We start from the raw sequence: 19,602 nt of genomic DNA on the forward strand, positions 1-19,602 counted from the left end.
GTGTCTTACCATTGGCATGATCACAATAAATACCTGAGAAATAAATTCAACTGTGTGCTTTTCTAAAGCCTGTGGATTGTTTACTTAAATACAGTTCTCAAAGTTTGCCGAAAAATTCAAAGATAAAAATGTTTGATGTTAGATTTTTGACCGACCTCATTAAAGAAGCTTTATTATATACCCATGGAAGGGCCTTTCCTAACCCTGTTCCCAAATATATCTCTATGATTCTGAAGTGGAGAGACTCTTAAAGAGAGGTCAGCACAGTAACGCTGAAATGCTAGCCGGGAAGCAACTGAAGGACAGTTGGTTAGAAAATGCTGACCTCCTCTGAGAGAAGGAAGCAAAAAGTCAAGTGGCAAATACTTGCCCTTCTCTAGCAGAAGAGACATTCGGAACTCGGGTGTGCTTGTCCTGGAATGAGGACACAATGAGAATTCACCATCCTCTCGATCTTAAAGAAACAGCTGCTCAGAGAAAGGGGGAAATACCTTTAATTAACTCAATTCAGCCATGAATATTTCCATCTTCTTTTGCAGAGAGTAATAAGAGTTGGAAGATGAGGGTGAAAGACCCAGATGAAGTCAGGCTGGATGGCAGGCTTATGTGCCTTATCATCCTGCCCATGAGAAGCCCAGCACGATTTTCATTCATGCTGGCAGTACCAAATGATGCCTTGAGTCACTGCTGGAAAGAGAAATACATTCAAAATAATTCATTTTGACAATACTTTTTCTGAGAGTATTCACTTTTAGGGTCTGAATAACTTAATGATACGTGAGATAGACAGTTCTTAATTCATTTAATAAATATTAATTGAGACTCCAGCAAGTGTGCATGGGGCTGCAGCAGTGAATATGCTGTATGAGATTAGAATTGACTCAACACCTGTGTTGAATTAGAAGGAGCTTTATCTCTTGGGGAAAAATAGTTGAGTTAAGGCCTGGGCCCAAGATAACAGGGCACAAGCTACCCTTGGGAATCTACACCCTACTCTTTTCTGAAAATCATTAAAATTCCATTTCAATTTATTTTTGTCTTTAACCATATCCTGAGGTGGCAATGAAGATGTCAGTGGTGTAAGTATGCCTAGTGGCTCTGCACTCTTTGAGCCAGGTCCTACATCCTACCCCTGATCAGCCTTGGCAGTTGCAATCCCAGATGGTGTCTGTTTTCCTATATTGGTGTTGTTGACCTCTCAGACTAATATTAGAATGGGGCCAAATACCATTTTTTTAAATAAATGGAATAATTATTTAAAGTGGCCAGGAATAAGAAGGTCTAGGGGGAAAGAGACCCATTTGTCAGAGAGGCAAAATGTAGCAAATTAATTCTGCCCTCAAGTTCAAGGTCTGGGGTGAGGCAGAATATGAGTGATGACTTAGAGAAAGTCAGGAGGAAGGTGATGTAGGCCTAGAGCACAGATACGATGGAAATGAAGCAATGAGGTTCTGAGAAGATTCCTGAGAACAGAGATGGAATACCATGGGATAAGGAAGGACAAATGAACGTGTGGGTGTGGCATAGAGTTGAGCAAAGAGGGAGTGATGGCTAGAAAAATAATATCCGGGTGTTTTAATAGGAATGAACTCTGACATCACCTTGGAATTGAAAAGCTTTTCCAACCATTCCAATGAAATCATGCTCCATCCTGAAAAAAGAAAAATCGGTATTTAATATTGCTTCAGAAAAATGTGTATTTCTTCATGCAACAAATCCTTTGAAGTTGCACTGAAGTTACACTTGAATGTACTGTATTTGCATTCCATTTATTAATTCACATGGGTAGTTTTTTTCTAATCTCTACATCACAGCACAAATCCTTTTCATGCTCCATTTCCTGCACACTGCAACCTCCTATTTCGTAGATAATGTTCTTTTTTTCCATTATGTTCACAAATGACTGGGGAAAAAAATACAACAAGCCTCAACCAGCCCTGTGTAATAACCTGTCTACCACCACAAAGTGGGTTGCTGTTGGCTTTTTGTTTATTCTTTTTCTCTACATAAGATGGTTACATATCAAAGATTTTTATAATGATAGGGGCTCTTTAGAAGATCAACAATAGATAAAGAAATGGGATGTGACTTTAAACTTCTTGATGGAGACCTGGTTTATTATTTACCTCAACTTGTTTCTCCCAAGCTATCTGCTATTGTTTTACAATTTTATTCTACCTAATGTTGTTGTTTTTTAACTTTTGATTAAAGTAAAACATTGTAGCAGGATATATTTTTTTCCCAAATTTGCCACAGCAACATATCCAGTGCCAAACTCTTTTAGAACTTGGCCATTCCCCATCTGTAGATGGAATCTATTTCTCCTCACCTTGAAATTGCATGGGCCTCCATGGCTGCTTTAAGGAACAAAGTGCAGGGTGAGGGTCACTACTCATTGAAGACTGGGTCATAAAAGCCAGCATGGCTTCTGCTGACTTTGCTCACCATTGGAACGGAGCCAGCATGCCGTGAGGAAGCCCAGGCCACACAGGGAGGCTTCCTGAAGGTGTTGCAGCAATGGCGCCGGTGACGGTTTCACTCGATAGCTAGCATCAATGGCAAGACCTGGGAGAGCAAGTCTTCAGATGATCCCAGTGCTGGGCCTTCCAGCAGCCCCTGCTGACACCAAATGGGGAAAAGCTAAGTTATCCCTGCCAAGCCCCACCCAAATTACATACTGGTGAGAAAAATTAATGCTGTTGCTTTAAGCCACCACGTTTTGGGAGATTTATTACACAGCACTGGATAACTGAAACAAACACACTCTAAGAAGAAATACATATGTCATTGATGAATGTTCGCAATTTGAACACAGCCATGTAACCAGCACCCAGATTAAGAAATATCTTCTCAGAAGTCCTTCTGGTCACTGCCTCCCAAGAATAACCACTCTCTTAAAGACCTGGATTAATCGTGCCTGCTTTAGTGTTTGTCCAGTTTTCACATGGCTTTTGTAGCTCCATTAGAAGCAAATGGCCCAGGACATGAAGTGAGATCCCTGGAACAAGGAACCCAAGCTACTGGAAGGGTTCCCAGTTAGAAGAGAACTTCTGGGTGCGATAGACTGGATTGTGTCCCTCCAGAACCCACATGAGCATTCTGTTATGACATTCCATTCTGTTATGACAGCCCAAGCTGACTAATACACTGAACAATCAGTGGAGCTAACCCACTACCATGAAGAGCTTGAGAGAAAACAGAAAAACTGAAGCAAATGTCTTCTTAACTTTAGAAGGTATAATAAAGGCTATGATTTAAAGTCACTGATCAGTAGACATGCTCAGAGTGTCTGCCCAGCTCATGCCACTTGGAGCTAATGGATGATTCACAGCCATGATGATAGTGAATGCCTAAAGGTTTTTGGCCATAAGTGCTATCACACTTCACTGACCACAGTTGACTAGAAATGGGAGCTGGTCCAAGTTGAGCCAATTTTAATTTATTCTCTCTCTTAAGAAGCACAGAAGTTACAGGCAAACCAAACAACAGTAGACACTAGAGCTCCACAGTCATATAATCTCAAAAGCAGTAGCTGATTTAACTGAAATATAAGCATGATAACAAATAAGAAAAAAAAATGTAGACCCGAGAGAACAGAAAATTGGGGTAAATACACAAAGAGAAGCCCATGTCATATGCTGAAATGAAGGAGAGAAAGCAGAGGCATGGAGACAAAGACCTGAGGGAATTTACTGAAGTCCCTCTCTCCTTCTGATACATTCTTTCCTACTTGGGCTATCTGAAGTTATGCCAAAAGTAAGAGGTCAGGCACACAGAACACTGGGCCCATGTTGACAGAAGCAATCCCAAACCCTAACTGAATTTGGACCTAAAACAGTGAGGATTGGTTCTGGACAGTTGTGGCTGAAAATTAAAGACACTTTCAGAAGAGGTCTGGGGTGGATGTGAAGCAGCATACAGGACAACACCTCCACCAATTCTTCAACACCGCTGGAGTAGCCAGTGGCTGTCAGCACTTTGTACATATTCCTTAGCATTGTGGAAATGCTTTAATGTTGCAGTTACTGTTATTCTGTCCTCTCATTATTTCTTCATGGGTCTCTCTGCCCAATTGATTAGGAACCTTTTTAAAACAAGTGGCATGTCCCACTCAACCCTATAGTTATTTTGGTTCAAGCCCAGGGACTGTGTACATAAAGTGTTCTACATCTGTAGAATGATTGAATACTTGAGTGACAGAGATCCGACTTCCCATCCTGTTCTGTTACTAACTACCTGTGTCATCTTAGGCAAATCAATGAACTTTTCTGGGCTTTACATTTCTGATAAAGAAAGTAATGAAAAGAGGCTATCAAGTCTTTTAGGTCCCTTCAAGATCTAAGTCTCAATGTACTCTATTTATATTCTGGCAAAGCTGTGAACTACTTATAGAAGAGAGAACAAAACCCTAGCGGCAGTCATCTCAAAGCAGCATCTAAATGAGGCTGTGATCTGTCCATCTGTTTATTTTGGAGATCAGGCATGTTCCTGTTTCAGAGTGCTGATCCTGTACACTGCCTCTTCCCCTCCGAGGCTCTCTTGTGTCTCGTCCCAGTCTTGTCTTGTGTAGCAGGCTGACGTTTGATCTTCAGTTTACATTTGCTCCTGCTCTTATCACTCCTGGGAAGCTGTATTACCTTCTTCTAACACCATCAAAGGTCTTTAATGCCTACCTTTCGGCATATTGTGTGTCATATTATAGACGCAGCTGAATGTTAGCTTAGCATTGCCCAGGGACATCCCAGGCCTGGTGAATGACAAATGAGCAGTGAACTGAAATTTCTCTCTTTTAACTGGTCTCAAAATAGAACTTCCAAATCATAAGGTCGTCTGTCCTTTTGGTTAAGGGATTCTTGAATATAACTTCTTCACATCCCTGTCCCCAGAACCAAAAACTGGCAGATGCAATGGGAAGAACAATGAAATGAGAGCAAGGGAAACTATTCTAGTCCTATCGCTGCCACTAATGAGCTTAAGTCAATATTAATCATTTATTCTAGATCCTATATGTAGATTTTCTTAGCTTACCTAACAAAAACTTTGCCTAAATTGTGCCTAAGCATCCCTACAAGTAGCTAAACTGGGTAGACTCATGTAGTGTCACTGTTTGCTATTAGAAGCTCTAAGTGCATAAATGTGGTAAGAGACCCCAGGGTTTCCAACCAGTGATTTGTTTATCTCTAAACTCCAATTTCTGATAGCTTTCCCAAAGGGTGTTGTTTCATGTAGCACTTGATTTGGAGCATCCCCTCCAAAGCAGGACTCTGGGATGTAGGTGATGCTGTCAGAATATGCCCTCAGCTGAAGAGGGGGCTGCCTCACTCATGACCAAGCTCCCATCCCAAGGCAGCCTGCATCTTCTAATGCTCAATGGGGGGTATCCCTGGGCAGTGACATTGTAGGTAACGAAGAGCAGCTGCCTTGCCCCATTCTGGGGCGACTCTGAACGGCCCTACTACCTCCAGAGCTCTCTAGAAGATTGGCCAACATTAGCTTCTTCATTGACCCAGTCTTGCTTCCTTTAACAGGTATTGATCCTAAACGCCCCCCTCCCCACCCCCACCCCCAATAACCTTTCTGCACACAAATCTCAGGCTACTAGAGTCTGCTTCTTGGAGAGCCTGATCTGTTACATGTGATCGGATAAATTTGGGATACCCTGCCTGATGCATCACCCTAATACATATTAGCATATTGGAAGGACCTATTGTCTACAAAGCACATGAGTTCTGGCAACAGATGGAACTAGCTTTGAATCTGGACTTTGACACTTACTAGCTGCGCAACTTTGGGCAAGTTACTCAACATCTTTAAACATCCCTTTACTCATCTTGAAAACTCCAGGAATTCATAGTAGGCACCTCCTAGAGCAGACCGGAGGTGCAAATGTGCTCACTGAGGTAAAGTCGTCAGCAGGGTGCCTGGCCCGAGGGTTAGTACCAGCTTTTAGAAGACCTTCAGCAAAGAAATCTACTTGACTTGATTCAAACAAGTATGTTCCAAGCTGTCAGTGTCCCCGTGGGACTTTGCTACGGTATAGATTTACCCTTTAGAACACTTTCGTCTACTCAGAGTAGAGTGGGGCGGGGCAGCTGGACCTTGAGGCTCCCCATTTTCACCCTCTGCTTGAAAAAAAGGAATGTTGACATAGGCCACGGACCCTCAACTGAGCACTGGGATCAGGGGATAGAGAATTTGGAAGGAGAAACAAAAAAGTTAAAACATCTTGCTGCCATAAAGGAGTCTCCGTGGGGATCTGTTTTGTTGGACTGTTTTCTTTTCATAAAGAAACTCCCTGTTTCTATTGCAACAAGCAAGGGGTGGCCTGGTGCTTGAGCAGTGGGGGTGGTTCCTGCCTTGGAAGGCTTAGCAGGGCCTGGGCCAGGCTGTGGGCAAAGGCAAGGAGGCAGGGTAGAGAAAGAAGGTTTAGACTTGTTACTTTCAGCTTTAGGCTGAAATGCTTGTCCTTTTGTTCTTCTTCCCATACTATTGTCACCACTGAAATGGTCAAATCCTGCCAACCAGAGCCAGAAAGGTGAGATCGCAGAGCGATGGTTTCACTCCCGTTATATATTCTACAGACTCTAAAATTGCATTTTGCAATGGGTGGGAGGTGGTCACCATGACCGGGAAGGGGTTCCTACTGGCGGGTAGTACTTAGAGGCTGACATGCAAAACATGCAAAATGTGGGACAGTCTCATCCCAAGGAAAAATGTCCCACCCGAAATTCTAATGGTACCCCTGTTGATTCACACAAATAGAATGGGAATTGAGAGGTCGCTTAGCCTGATTTCAGTCAGGCACTGGAGCAGGAAGGATGTAGGGAAACCTGTAACCACACCAGCACACCTTATCCAAACCTGGGGCTGAGGCATGGGGCCATAGCAAAGGGCCCACATCCATGTCATCCCCAGGAATCTGCCGGGTAAGAAGTCCACAGTCTGAATGTTGGTCATCTCCATATCCCTTTCCATCAGAAAAAAAAAAAGACTATATTTTTAGGCACCATTGGGAACCCCTTAATTTCTAGCCCACTAATGTTCCACACACTGTTTGCCCCAACTTGATCATGCATTAATTAGTAAGGGCACTTTTTAGAAGAGACGCCAGAGCTTTCATTAGATTTTCAAAGTGACCCCGCCCCCCGACATTAAGAACTACTATGTGACCTATAAATGAAAACAAATTAGTCCGTTAATTAACTTTTGATGGGATCTTCCTTGCTCACATTCTCCCCAAACCTTGCCTTCTTTCTTTATTTTACTTTGAAGAATGCCATCATCCTAATGCGATTTCTCTCCACCCCCTGATGTTTTGAAATATCTGGTTTCTGCTTTCCCTTCTTTATGCATCTCCCTCCTACTCTCAGGCACATCTATTTGCCCAGCGATGTGGGTTGTGCTTGTCAATAACGGCACTTAAGAGTTCAGAGTAATGATCTCAGCACGCCTTTCCCATCTGTTATTTCCATACGCCTGACGTCTTCATAGTAGCTTTTCAGGGAATAACAAGATCCTCCTTTACAAACCATTCTTCTCTCTCTAAACACTTAATGTCGAAATTGTTTGGGCTGCTCTTTATAGAGCTCCCGAAGCATCATGACTGAAGCGATCATTCCGGCTCTTTGTAATAATCACAGCTCAATTTTCCAGCTGAGACTGATTTCTGGCAGGGCTTCGGTCAGGACCATATATTCATGGGCCTCTGTCATTTCCTCCCTTAGATTCCGGCTCTGGTTGGAGCAGTTGATTTCCCTCATTAGCAATGTCACTTCCACCATCTCACATAGTACATCATCCTCACATCAGCTCAGGGCTGCGTTTCCAAGAGCAGCCCCAGCTTCCCCCGAGTGGGCGGGGCTGGGAGGTGGCAGCTTGCGATGCTGGGCCTCCTTCAGCGGAAATTTGAGCCAGCACAACTTTGAGACCTGCAGGCACCCACCCAGCAATACAAACCCAGGGAAGGAGAGGAGCTCCAGACTGAGAAGCTGGGAACTGGGGGAATTAGCCTGGATGGTAGGCTTGGATTCTGGAGAGTTGGCAATATAGGCCTGGAATCTGGAGAAAGTGAACAATATAATCAATGATTATAATAATATCTAACATTTATTAAGCACTTTCTATATGTCAGAGAACGTTTTAAGTACTTGATATGAATTAAGTCATTTAGCCCCCATCACAATTTTATAAGGTAGATACTATCATTTCTCTCATTTTACAGATGAGTAAACTGAGGCAGAGAGCTTCCGCTGGTATATGGACCCAAGGAGCTCTGATCAAGTGAGTGGTGGGGGGGGGGGGTGGCAAAGGCAATTTAAGGCACTGACCATACTGAGTTGCAAAGGCTCAGGATTCAAGGTCGAAAGCCAGAGGCCTGGCAGTGACTGAGGATAAAGACTTAAAACTTGAGAATGAATGGAGAGAAAAGAGCCAAATAATGGCTTGGGCTCCATGCAGATCTGAGCCAGGACTAGTTTCTGAGAGGAAAGCGATGGGCTCAGGCTGGCCACAGGACCTGGAGCAGCATGGTGGGGTGGGGACACTACAGCTCTGTGGGCCTGTTGGTGGCCACGCCAAGCCCAGGAAGGACAAGCAGGGCTTTGGGAGCCACAAGAGCCTGTGATGCCACTTAAGGCTGAAAGTCATCCTGCCTGTTCAGGAAACTGCAGCCAACCTGAGCCTTCGGGACACTGAGCATCCACGGAGCAGGATGTTCTTACCTGGGACCCTGAGCTGCATGAGCTTCAGCATGGCCTGATCACCACCTCTGCCTTCGGTGCTGTGAATCAATGAGAAGTGCATCAGAAGAGTAGGCCCTGGGCCCCCGGGAGCTCAGGCTGCCCTGTCAGCTCTGTTCAGGTGCTTTGCAGAGCCCATTTCCCCCAAGAGCCCACTGTGAGTTCCAGGCCTAGCCCTCAGCTGTTGACAACTAATTCCCTTAGCAGCTGAGGGACTAAGCTGGGTCCCATTCCAGGGAATAGTACTTCTTAAGAGGGGAAACTTTAAAAAGCAAGGAGCCTTTAAGAGCCAAAAGAATGGAGCTTTAGTAGGGAAATTGTGGCAGGGAGTAAAGGACCATCATGTGGAAATGTCCTAGGGGATCACTGCTGGGCAGGGCACAGACATGCTTTCCTGGGAAAGACCTGAGTTGAATTTTTTTTAAATATGTTTTTATTGATTTCAGAGAGAGGAAGGGAGAGGGAGCGAGAGAGAATCATTGATTGGATGCCTCCTGCATGCTGCCTACTGGGGGTCAAGCCCACAACCTGGCATGTGCCCTGACCCAGAATCGAACCTCTATCTGATGGTTCATGGGTCAACAGTCAACCACTGAGCCATACCAGCCGGGCCCTGAGTTGAATTTTTAAAGAAAAACATGTCCACTTAAAACCTTCCTGACCTATGGTAGGAAGTGAGGTCATCATAGATGAAGATGGACATCATGACATCACAGAACTATAGCAGCAGTGGGCAGATGTTTCTTCTTACAACCTGGGATAGAATCCAGCCACAGTCCACTGTCCAGTAGGTCCTCTAGAATTCTAGAGCCTTTGTAACATCCTGTGTGTGTTATGTCCCCTCTAATCCCCATAGTGATTAACTGAAAAACCATTCGATCAAGAGGGCTTGTGACTTGTTTACGTTCATAATAAATTTATGAGGAAAACCAATGTCATTATTGGTTTAGCCACTAAGTTCAGGAATAGATAGCTGAAAAAAAGTCCCATCCCTATTTGGTACCCACGTCACCATAGCAGCTTCACCCTATAATAAAAGGAGATAATAGCAGCTGAAGCAGAATATGGTGGCAGGGAAGGCCTCAGTGTTTCTCTCCAAGAATCTCAGCCTGCATTCTGATCTTCTTGATGGGGACTTTGGTATCTTATACTCTACTAGAGGCCCGGTGCATGAAATTCATGCACTCGGGGGGCGGGGGGGGGTCCCCTCATCCCGGCCTGTGCCCTCTCACAATCTGAGAGTGGGGAGGCTCCTGCCACCACTGCTGGGCTCACCAGCCATGGGCCTAGCTTCTGGCTGAGTGGTGCTCCCCCTGTGGGAGCACACTGACCACCAGGAGTCAACTCCTCCATTGAGCGTCTGTATCATTGCAACCAGTCGTTCTGCCGTTAGGTCAATTTGCATATTAGCCCTTTATTATATAGGATAACATGATCTATTAAATGTTTATTTGCCTCATAAATTTATTATGAATGTAAACAAGTCACAAACCCTCTATATGGCAGTGCCTATATATGCCTCACCTTAACATATAGCATTTACACATCCAAATAAAATTAGCATCTAAATTACACAAATCTTTCTTATCAGGTGCTATAAAGAAATAAGGTGCTGTAAAAAGTAAATAAATAAACAAGCCAACTAACTTCCTAGAAATCAAGGCCAGGTATCTGCCCTGTCAGTTGGGAGAAAGCAGGCAGTGAGGGTTCGTATGCTCTATTTAAAAGGCGTTAGCTCAGCCTTAGAGAAGGTGAGATGCATTACTAGGAGAGAAGAAGGGCACGGACTCTGGGTTCCTCCAAAGTGGAGGTGATGTCCTGTCCATCTCATGTCTTCTGCTCCTAGCATAGATTCCAATGCTGAGTAAACAGATATGATGCTTAATTTTTTAAATATTTTTATTGATTTCTGAGAGGAAGGGAGAAGGAGAGAGAGATAGAAACATCAACAATGAGAGAGAATCATTGATCAGCTGACTCCTGCACACCCCCTACTGGGGATTGAGCCCGAAACCCTGGTATGTACCCTTGACCGGAATTGAACCCGGGACCTTCAGTCCTCAGGCTGATGCTCTATCCACTGAGCCAAACCAGCTAGGGTGATGTGATGCTTCATTTTATACAGCAACTTAACTAGTCACAGGATGCCCAGGCATTTGGCCAAATGTTATTCTGGGTGTGGCTGGAAGTTGTTTCTGGATGAGAGTCCCACTTGAATCAGTGGATTTTGAGTAAAGCAGATTGCCATCCCCAATGTAGGTGGGCCTCGTTCAATCAGTTGATGGGCCTAAGAAGAATAAAAAGGCTGACCCTCCCATGAGTAAGAGAGAACTTCTGCCTGGCTGCCTTGAGCTGAGACATCTGTTCTTTCCTGCCTTCAGACTCAAACTGCAACATTAGCTCTTTCTGGGTCTTGAGCCAGGACAGATCCTTCAGTGTCTTCAGTGGTGGTCTGGGCTCCTCCAACAACTCGCCAACATAAGAGAGTGCCTGTTTTCAGATGACACTGTGGTCTGGCAGTAGATGCAGGATGGCATCTCGGCTAAGAGCATGAGCCTGGGAGCGGGGCGGGGGGGGGGGGGGGGGGCAGGACGGGCCTACAAACAGGGATCTGATTTCCTCCTTGCCTTAGTCTGAATGCTGTGTCCCCCCAAATTCATGTGTTAAAATCCTTACCTCAGGTGATTGGTTATGAGGTGGGCTTTGAGGTTATTAGGTCAAGAGGGCTGAGCTCTCATAATTGGGATCAGTCCCTTATCAAAGAGACCCAGAGAGCTCCCTTGCTCCTCCCACCGGCCCCAAGACAGCTGTGTATGTACCAGGAAACTGGTCCACCAGATCCGCCAGCATCTTGATCTTAGACTTCCAGCTCCAGAACTGTGAGAAATGAATTGTTGTTTATAAGCCCCCAGCCTATGGTATTTTGTTAGCACAGCCAGAACAGACTAAGACTCTACGCTCTCGGTTGCTGCCTGTATAGCCTTGGGTGGGTTACTTACCTCTCCCGATTTTTGTTTGTCACCTATAAAATAGGGACAACTATACTACCTCCAAAGTTTTCTTATGAGGGGAAAAATAAGTTAATATTTCTAAAACAGCTTAGAACATTGTCTTGCACATATCAGAATTACATTTTTAATTATTCATTTTTTAGCACTGGTCTTTTCCAAAAAGTTGGATGGGAGATGGGGAAAGGGACAGTTTTTATTATTCTGTGCTCTTTTCTTGTTATAATGAGTATGTATTACAATTAGGAAGGAAAAAAGAAGAAAGCAAGGGCGGAAGGAAGGAAGGGAGGAAGGGAGAGAAGGAGAGGAAGGGAGGAAGAGGATGGGAGGAAGGGAGAGAGGAGAGGAAGGGAGGGAGAGAAGGGAGGAAGGGAGGAAGGGAGGAAGGGAGGGAGACAGTCTGAGCCCCAGTCCTTGCTCAGAGGCCCTAAGCCACTCTATAGAGTCACATGGCTTTCCACTTGCCCTTTTGACCAGAGAGGAAGTCAGTCCCGGCTGAATGGAAGTTCCAGCCCTTAACTGAATTTGGTGCGTGTCTGAATGATAGTGCTCGGTCTTACTCTTTCATAAATCAAAGCTGGGAAATAATTCTAACAGTGCATAAACAGAAAATATGAAAATTAATGCTTGCAGGAACCTTATTTAATTTTGCTGTAAACCAATTTTCATGACATTTATGCTGTTTGTTTTGTTCATTTGTGGGTGGGGAGGGTTCCCCCTTTTATTTTGTTTTCTGTTTTTTCCTTTTGGCTCAGTTTCAGAGAGGCTAGTTATATGCACATTCATCTCTAAAATGACCTTCCTTTTTTTGAAATGCATGTCCTTCTGTTTGTAATAAAAGGTCATAAACTTGTCGGGCCCATCAAAGCCATTACTATGGCAATACACTACAGGATTGTGATTATTAACCTCTGGATAAACAGGCAGGCAGGGAAGATGGATGGAGAGGGATAAGGTTTGTGTTTATACACATTTATCTTTGGTAATTAGCCATCTGGGGAAAACCACAAATACAGGCAACAGAAATTGATTTATCTTCAAATAATAAGTTTTGCTTTACAACAAGGTCTAAAAGTGGATCTTCTCAAGTGCTAATTTTGCATGTCACTTTCAGGCTTTAAGGATGAAAGTAGCAATTACCAGGCCTTTCATATGCAAAAGTAAGGTGCTGAGTAGCTAGGGCTTCATCCACAGGAGAAAAAGATGTATGTTTCCAGAAGTGGCCCAGTTTCCAGAGGCCTTCTTAGGTCCTATAGGCTGGTCACTAGAAGGCTGTTTCCCCCACCCCCACCCCCCAGGTCCAGGGCCATCCCTGTGGGATCAGCCACAGGCACCTGTGGTCTGGAGGGGGCATCACTCGCTCCACGAGGGGTCCTGTGCCCTTGGGCTGACCTTGCACCACAGATGCTAAGGTTCAGGGCCTGGAGAGGAGCTGCCTGGACACTTGAGCTGCACAGCCAAGTGAGGCAGGGTTCTTTGGCAGGCCAAGATGGAGATGGAGGGATCAAGATGCGTGCATCTCATTTCCATCGCTGGCTGATACCTAAGGGCTTAGTAGCTACATATGCTACTAAGGCCCTTCTGTTCAGGAGGTAACAGCCCAAACCAAGGATGATTTCTCCTGGGTGATTTCACTTCTCCTTTTTTATTAACCCCCAGGGAAGTGCCTGCTTTTAATTAGCTGTGGTTCAAAACCATCCATCCAGGCTCGCATGTGGCACCCTCCAAATTTATTCAAAGACAAAGGAAAACAGAGTGGAACACTCTGGAGAGGCCCCGTCGACATCCATCTGTTGCAGCTGTGAGTTCCCCCATTAAACCCTTCTCATAAATAGTGCTGGATCCCGCAGTCTATTGCCAAATGTTTTTTGAACTGTTTTTATTAATAACAAATTGGAATCAGTTGCTGTCTGAAATAGACCCTGCATGTCTCCACCTGTGAACACCTTTGGCAGTAGGCAGAGCTGCCCTACACCTAACACCTGTCCACATGCTGCCTGCGATGCAGGCCCAGTCCCAGACTTTCCACTCCTTGGAGCCCTTCCATGGCCATGATGGACCTGGCCCAGGGGTAACACAGCTAACGGTAAGAGGGAGAACTCCCCACCTGGGAGCCACGTGCAAATCCCACCACTGCCATTTGGTCTTATTTTACTACTGTGAAATGGAGATGTTCTTTCAGAGTTCCTATCCCAAAGGGCTGTTGTAGGTGGTGCAGCTACATGAGGGGCAGAACTGTTCTAGCTACTGCACATATAACCCAAAGCACTGCAACGTACTCGCTGTGAGATCCAAGGAAGTGTCATTTTTCTGAGCCTCAATTATGAGGATAAGAATAGGTTCTAGTGAGAAATAAAGCTCTCATATATGAGGCAATAAATAAACAGTAGCTTTTTTATTTTGTGATTGGCCTACATGCTTATGATTACAGTAGGGGCCCAGTGCACGAATTTGTGCACCTTGAAAGGAACTGTGGGCTGCGAGGCTGCGGTGGGCACAGGGGTGGGTCTCGGCTCATCTTTTGCGCCCCCACTTGGCCCCTCCCGCCGTGAACCCCCGGTTCCTTGTCTGCCGGCCACCACCGCTCCCATGTGCTGACGGCACTGGCCCCACTCGCAATTGCTGACAGTGAGGAGCAATTGGGGCCAGTGCCATCAGCGGGTGCAAGTGAGGCTGGTGCCAGAATTGGGTGCGAGCAGTGGCTCTGGTGCCGGCAGTGGGTGAGAGCGGGGCTGTCACTGGCAGCAGGTGCGAGAGGTGGCTGCCGGCCCCAATTGCCCCCTCAGGAGCAGGGGGAGGTGGAGAAGCCCTGAGGGGCAATCGGGACCAGCAGCCACTCATACCCGCTGATGGTGCTGAGTGATTGGGGCCGGCACCAGGCACTGGCAGGCCAGCAGCGGGTGCGAGTACCAGGCGGAACCGCAGCATGCAGGAGCAAAGAATTTTCAGCAACCAGCACCCTGCCTTGGTCTGGCGCCTCCACTCACCTGCTCCATACCTGCCATGTTCCATGCTCTGCCACCTGGTGCCGATGCCCACCATGTTCCACGTGTGCCCCCTGGTGGTCAGCACATGTCATAATGACCAGTTGTTCGGTTGTTTGGTTGTTCTGCTGTTCGGTCTATTTGCATATTAGGGTTTTATATAGAGAGATGAGTGTGTTCTCACTATAGGTAGACTCCAAACTTATGAATAAATGTCTGCCCTAGGTCACTCCAGACCTTACCAGCTACAACATAAGCTGAACAGGACAAGCAGAACTGATGTGAAGCAGGGACTGATTGGCCCCCCAAATGCATTCTCCTCTCTTCTTTTAGTTATAGAAACTCTAGGTTTTTGCAGGACCCATGGCTGCCCAGCTACCGACCACATTTCCTAGCCATGATATTCAATAAAATGTGGGCAAAAGTGCTAGTTCACCAGCTTAAAAGACAGTGGTGTCTTTCACAGACCTCCCCTCTGAGGGACTGGAATGTGGTGGCCCAGCTTTGGCCATACCGGTGAGCACATTGCAGGGATTGCAGAGCATGAAAGAGAAGGAGCTAAAGGCCCTGTGTAACCTTGTGAAGCGGAGCTCTCAACCTCCACTCCCCTACCACCGGCAGGGGCGTTATTTGAGAGAAAAGTTATTTGAGAGAAAAGTTCATTTCCATCTTATTTAAGTCACGATAGTTCTGGGTTTCCTTGTTACAGCAGCTCAGTGTTCTGCCTCATACATGGGGAGGATGGTCAGCAGAAGTCATGGGCTGTGTGACCTGGTGTTTCTGCCCTTCTACCTCCTTTAATTATATCCTGATGAAATGTTCCTTCCTTAGCCCCTTCTCTTTTTATCATCCAACCACCCTTGCCCTTCACAACATTGCTTTATGATATCAATTAAGCTCACTTGATTTCACTCAAAATATTTGTGATATTCATATGCAAACATTTATTTGTCTTCTTATTTTCTTTCTTCCCTTTATTGCTAGCCCTGCTTAGCTTACACATCAATTTCTCTGACTTATTTGCTGTTTCTTTTTCTTTCTTCTACTTCTCATTCACACTTAGACAACTTTGCTTTTTTCTATCGCACTATCTTGTTTTTTTCCCTCAGTCTTTCTTTGTTTTATAAGATAAAACCAGAGCCAATTACCACCAATTAGAACAAAAACACAATGTTGACAATATACCTGTAACAGAAAACAAAAATCTATATACAACAATAGTCCATAGACTTATACTGGCAGATGCCACTGGAAGACTTCCGAGATAAGACTTTCCAAACAGGACATCAGTAGCCACAGGGAGATGAGGACACCAGTCCACAGTCACAGAACAAGCTAGATAGGTAAGAATTAGAATAAAATACTCAGGCTTTTGACTTCTGGTCAAGTCCTGGTTCCACCAACTTGTGGGTGCCCCCATTAAGACAGCATCTTCTAATTCTACATTCTTTTCAATTGCAGCTTGCTTCCCCTTAAGACAGAGGTCAAACAATAGCTTGTTCTATATCATGTAGTAGCAAGTCTCAAAACTATGCTGGTTGGGCCCACCACAAATTGGTCAAGGACTTCATTGCTGCTCAGAATATCCACTTACTTAAATCTTTTTTACCCCAGCCTTGACTGATTACCTAACTAGGTAGAAGCTCTTTGAAAGCTTCTCAACCATCCACAGCTGTTAGCACAGTGCTGAGGAAATAGTACAAACTCAATTAAGGCTTATCAATTAATTTCAAATGTCCAGGGAGGATTTTCTTCTGCTTGTTTTTATAAGTTCCTCACTTCGTTTGCATTTGCCCTGTCTACCCCTGCCAAAGCCCTTTCAATTCTCATTTCCTGCTGATTACTATGGTCAGCAAGTTCTTTCCCCCAACTCATGAACACCCCTTGCCATGGCTCCTGCCTGACTCAGCACTAAATCGCACAGTCAAGAACCATTGGCTGTTGTTTCCCTGTGTGCCTACAGCCTCTTCCACTAGCCCAGTGGTCGGCAAACTGCGGCTCGCGAGTCACATGCGGCTCTCGAGCCGCGGTTTGCCGCTCTGTTGACTAATGAGTTTGCCGACCACTGGGATAGGGGCTTAATCACAAGGAACAACAACAGCCTGTAATTATTGGAATCGAGAGTCTAGGTCAGTGGTCAGCAAACTCATTAGTCAACAGAGCGGCAAACCGCGGCTCGAGAGCCGCATGTGACTCGCGAGCCACAGTTTGCCGACCACTGCACTAACCCATGAGCTGCTTCCCTTTGCAAACTCTATGCCTTTGAGTTGGAACACTAACTGCTCTTGGAGGTGCAGTGTTCCTTCTTCCCTCCTGTTTGAGGTTGCTCCACCTCCTCCATGCAGGACACATTCCAATCGGCAGCCAACATGAGTTTCTACCCATCATCGCTGCCCCTTGGAGCTGAGCAGAGCACTGTTTAGTGTCCTGAAAGCCACCGTGTCTTCTCCAAGAATGTCATATTGGCAGCCGAAATTTTCCTTCCTTAAAGCAATCCTGTATTGAATATTCTCAAAGAATGAAAGGTGATAGATTTTCATGTCCCTAGGAATGTTCTTTATGACATTGTTACCTTCAAACAAGTGTCAGCCTAAAGCAGCACATGCCTTTGATGAGTACTATTTTTTTTTACTTTCTTTTTTTATTATTGATACTATTACAGATGTCCCTCAATGTCTCCTCCTTGTTTACCTCCTCCCAGCCCCTGCAACCATGAGTACTATATTAATTCTTTATTTGTTTTGTTAGGTTAGAGCCGTGGTCGGCAAACTGCGGCTCACGAGCCACATGTGGCTCTTTGGCCCCTTGAGTGTGGCTCTTCCACAAAATACCACGGCATGGGCGAATCTATTTTGAAGAAGTGGCATTAGAAGAAGTTTAAGTTTTAAAAATTTGGCTCTCAAAAGAAATTTCAATATTGTTGATATTTGGCTCTGTTGACTAGTTTGCCGACCACTGGGTTAGAGAAATGGAAAGTAAAGGATATAAAGAAGATGATAGATTACTAGATAGATGATAGATATAGATAGATAGATAGATAGATAGATAGATAGATAGATAGATAGATAGATAGATAGGAATACCAAGCATCCTAGGCCATTAGGCCATGCCTCTGATGTGGAGAAAACTGCTGACCACAGGTTGAGACGACTTTAGTGGCTTAGGTGGCTCATGACCGGGCCCTGAACACCACCCAGCTTAACCTTGTGAAGAGCCGTTTGCAGAAAGCTGAGCACCTGCTGTAAATGACACAGAGGCCAGGGCAGGTGCTAGCCTCTGAGTCTATTTCCAGAACAGGAACATAAGCTTTTCTGTCACACTCACCCCCCACTCCGAGCTACACTTGTGGTAAACACCTTCATTCCATCTCATGTCCAGCTGCCCAAGTGGGGTCTACTGGGGTCTCAGTCAGGGTCCAGTCAGGAGAAAGAGCCACGCTAGTCACTTAAATAGAGAGAACTGAATATGAGGAGTTAACTAGGCAACACAAATGGCAAGAATAATATTACAGGGTGTGGCAATGCAAATCAATAAATATTACCACCACCTGGGTCTGGGAACACAAAAAGGAGGTGGGAATCAGTTAGAAACTTGGGGGAGGGGCCTTTGGAGTTGAATCTCAGACCTGAGAAGAAGGGTGCTGCTCAGATGGTGCTGATACTTTAGAGGGGCCTGGGGGAATAATGCTAGTTCCACAGGTGTTGGGAAAACTACAAATTGGATTCAGCTGCTGCCACAGATGAAGAGGCATTCCTGGGGCAATCCTCATAGAAACAGGAAGAAAAGAAGCCAAGGAGACACAGATGTGAAGTAGCTAGTCCCTCCTTCCTCCTCCAGCCTGGGGCTCTTCCTCTAGTGCTCCCTGTGGTCAGAGCTTGACTAACTTGGGGAGCAGAAGTATGGCTTGCAGAGTCTGGTCCCAAGCATCACTAATCAGACTTTAAAATGGAGGGGGTTTGCTGAGAGACAACCCCTTAATAGCTGGCACACCTGGGTAGCAGATAGTTCCCAGATCTGGTGGCTGTCTTACCAAGAAGCTCCTCAGGGTTCCTTGGAGTAAGACAAGCAGAATGTGTGGGCATGTCATATACCTACAGGGAACAATGATGGCAAAAACCAGAGAGGCAGAACTTTGCCACGCTGCAGAGATGAGCAGATAACTAGAAACAAGAGGCAAAGATCAAAGGATGCAAAGTTGGACTTGGACAGGAGCAATGTGTGAGCGTGTAAGACCATGGCTGTGGATGGGACCAGGCCTCCTGCTCCTGATGAATAGACATGCATGCTGATTTAAGGCAAAGGATCAGAACAGACACCTTTGACTACGGCCTCAGACCAAATCCACTCTGGGCCCCAGTTCCTTCCTCTGTCAAACGAAGACTTTAGCCAAATGATGAGTCTTTTTTGCACTAACGTTCTATGACTCCCTTTCTCTGTCCTTGGGCACCTGTCCTAGAAAGTAACTGACAGGTCTATTTATAGACCTCCTTCCAGGAGGTATAAATATTCAATGAAACCTCTATGTACAGAGAGAGAGACCAGGAGGGAATCTCTCTCAGCAATGCCTGGACGTGATATCAAATGGCAGAGAAAATCAGAAAATAAAGGGAATTCCTCTACATGACAGTTTAGAGGCTCCCAGAGATGTCAGGGCTTTTGAAGTGAAGCTACTTGATCCTAGGGAAAAGAGACGTTCAGGGGTTATGGAAACAGGGATTTACATTGCTTAATTTAATCATTTTACCACAAATCCAATAAAGTAGCACCTGCAGAGTATCTCCAATGTGCTAGGCAGGTGAAGGGGGTCAAGGAAATTTAAGGCACAATTTCTGACCTTATGGACATCCTTCTCTCGCTCATTCATTCATTTCA

The 19,602-nt window shown here is 45.3% G+C and overlaps 1 long non-coding RNA gene across 1 annotated transcript; it reads right to left on the bottom strand.

Moving 5' to 3' along the window:
* Window positions 1-477: 477 nt before the first annotated feature.
* Window positions 478-3,110, bottom strand: LOC114231484 (uncharacterized). Its single transcript, XR_003617437.2, has 4 exons — window positions 2,903-3,110; window positions 2,446-2,616; window positions 1,602-1,651; window positions 478-687 (listed from the first exon to the last, which is right to left on the bottom strand). It is a non-coding gene; the product is annotated as an uncharacterized LOC114231484 (long non-coding RNA).
* Between the last annotated feature and the right edge of the window lie 16,492 nt (window positions 3,111-19,602).

The sequence above is a fragment of the Eptesicus fuscus genome, chromosome 4 (genome assembly GCF_027574615.1).
Source record: "Eptesicus fuscus isolate TK198812 chromosome 4, DD_ASM_mEF_20220401, whole genome shotgun sequence".
In the NCBI taxonomy this organism is placed as follows: Eukaryota; Metazoa; Chordata; class Mammalia; order Chiroptera; family Vespertilionidae; genus Eptesicus; species Eptesicus fuscus.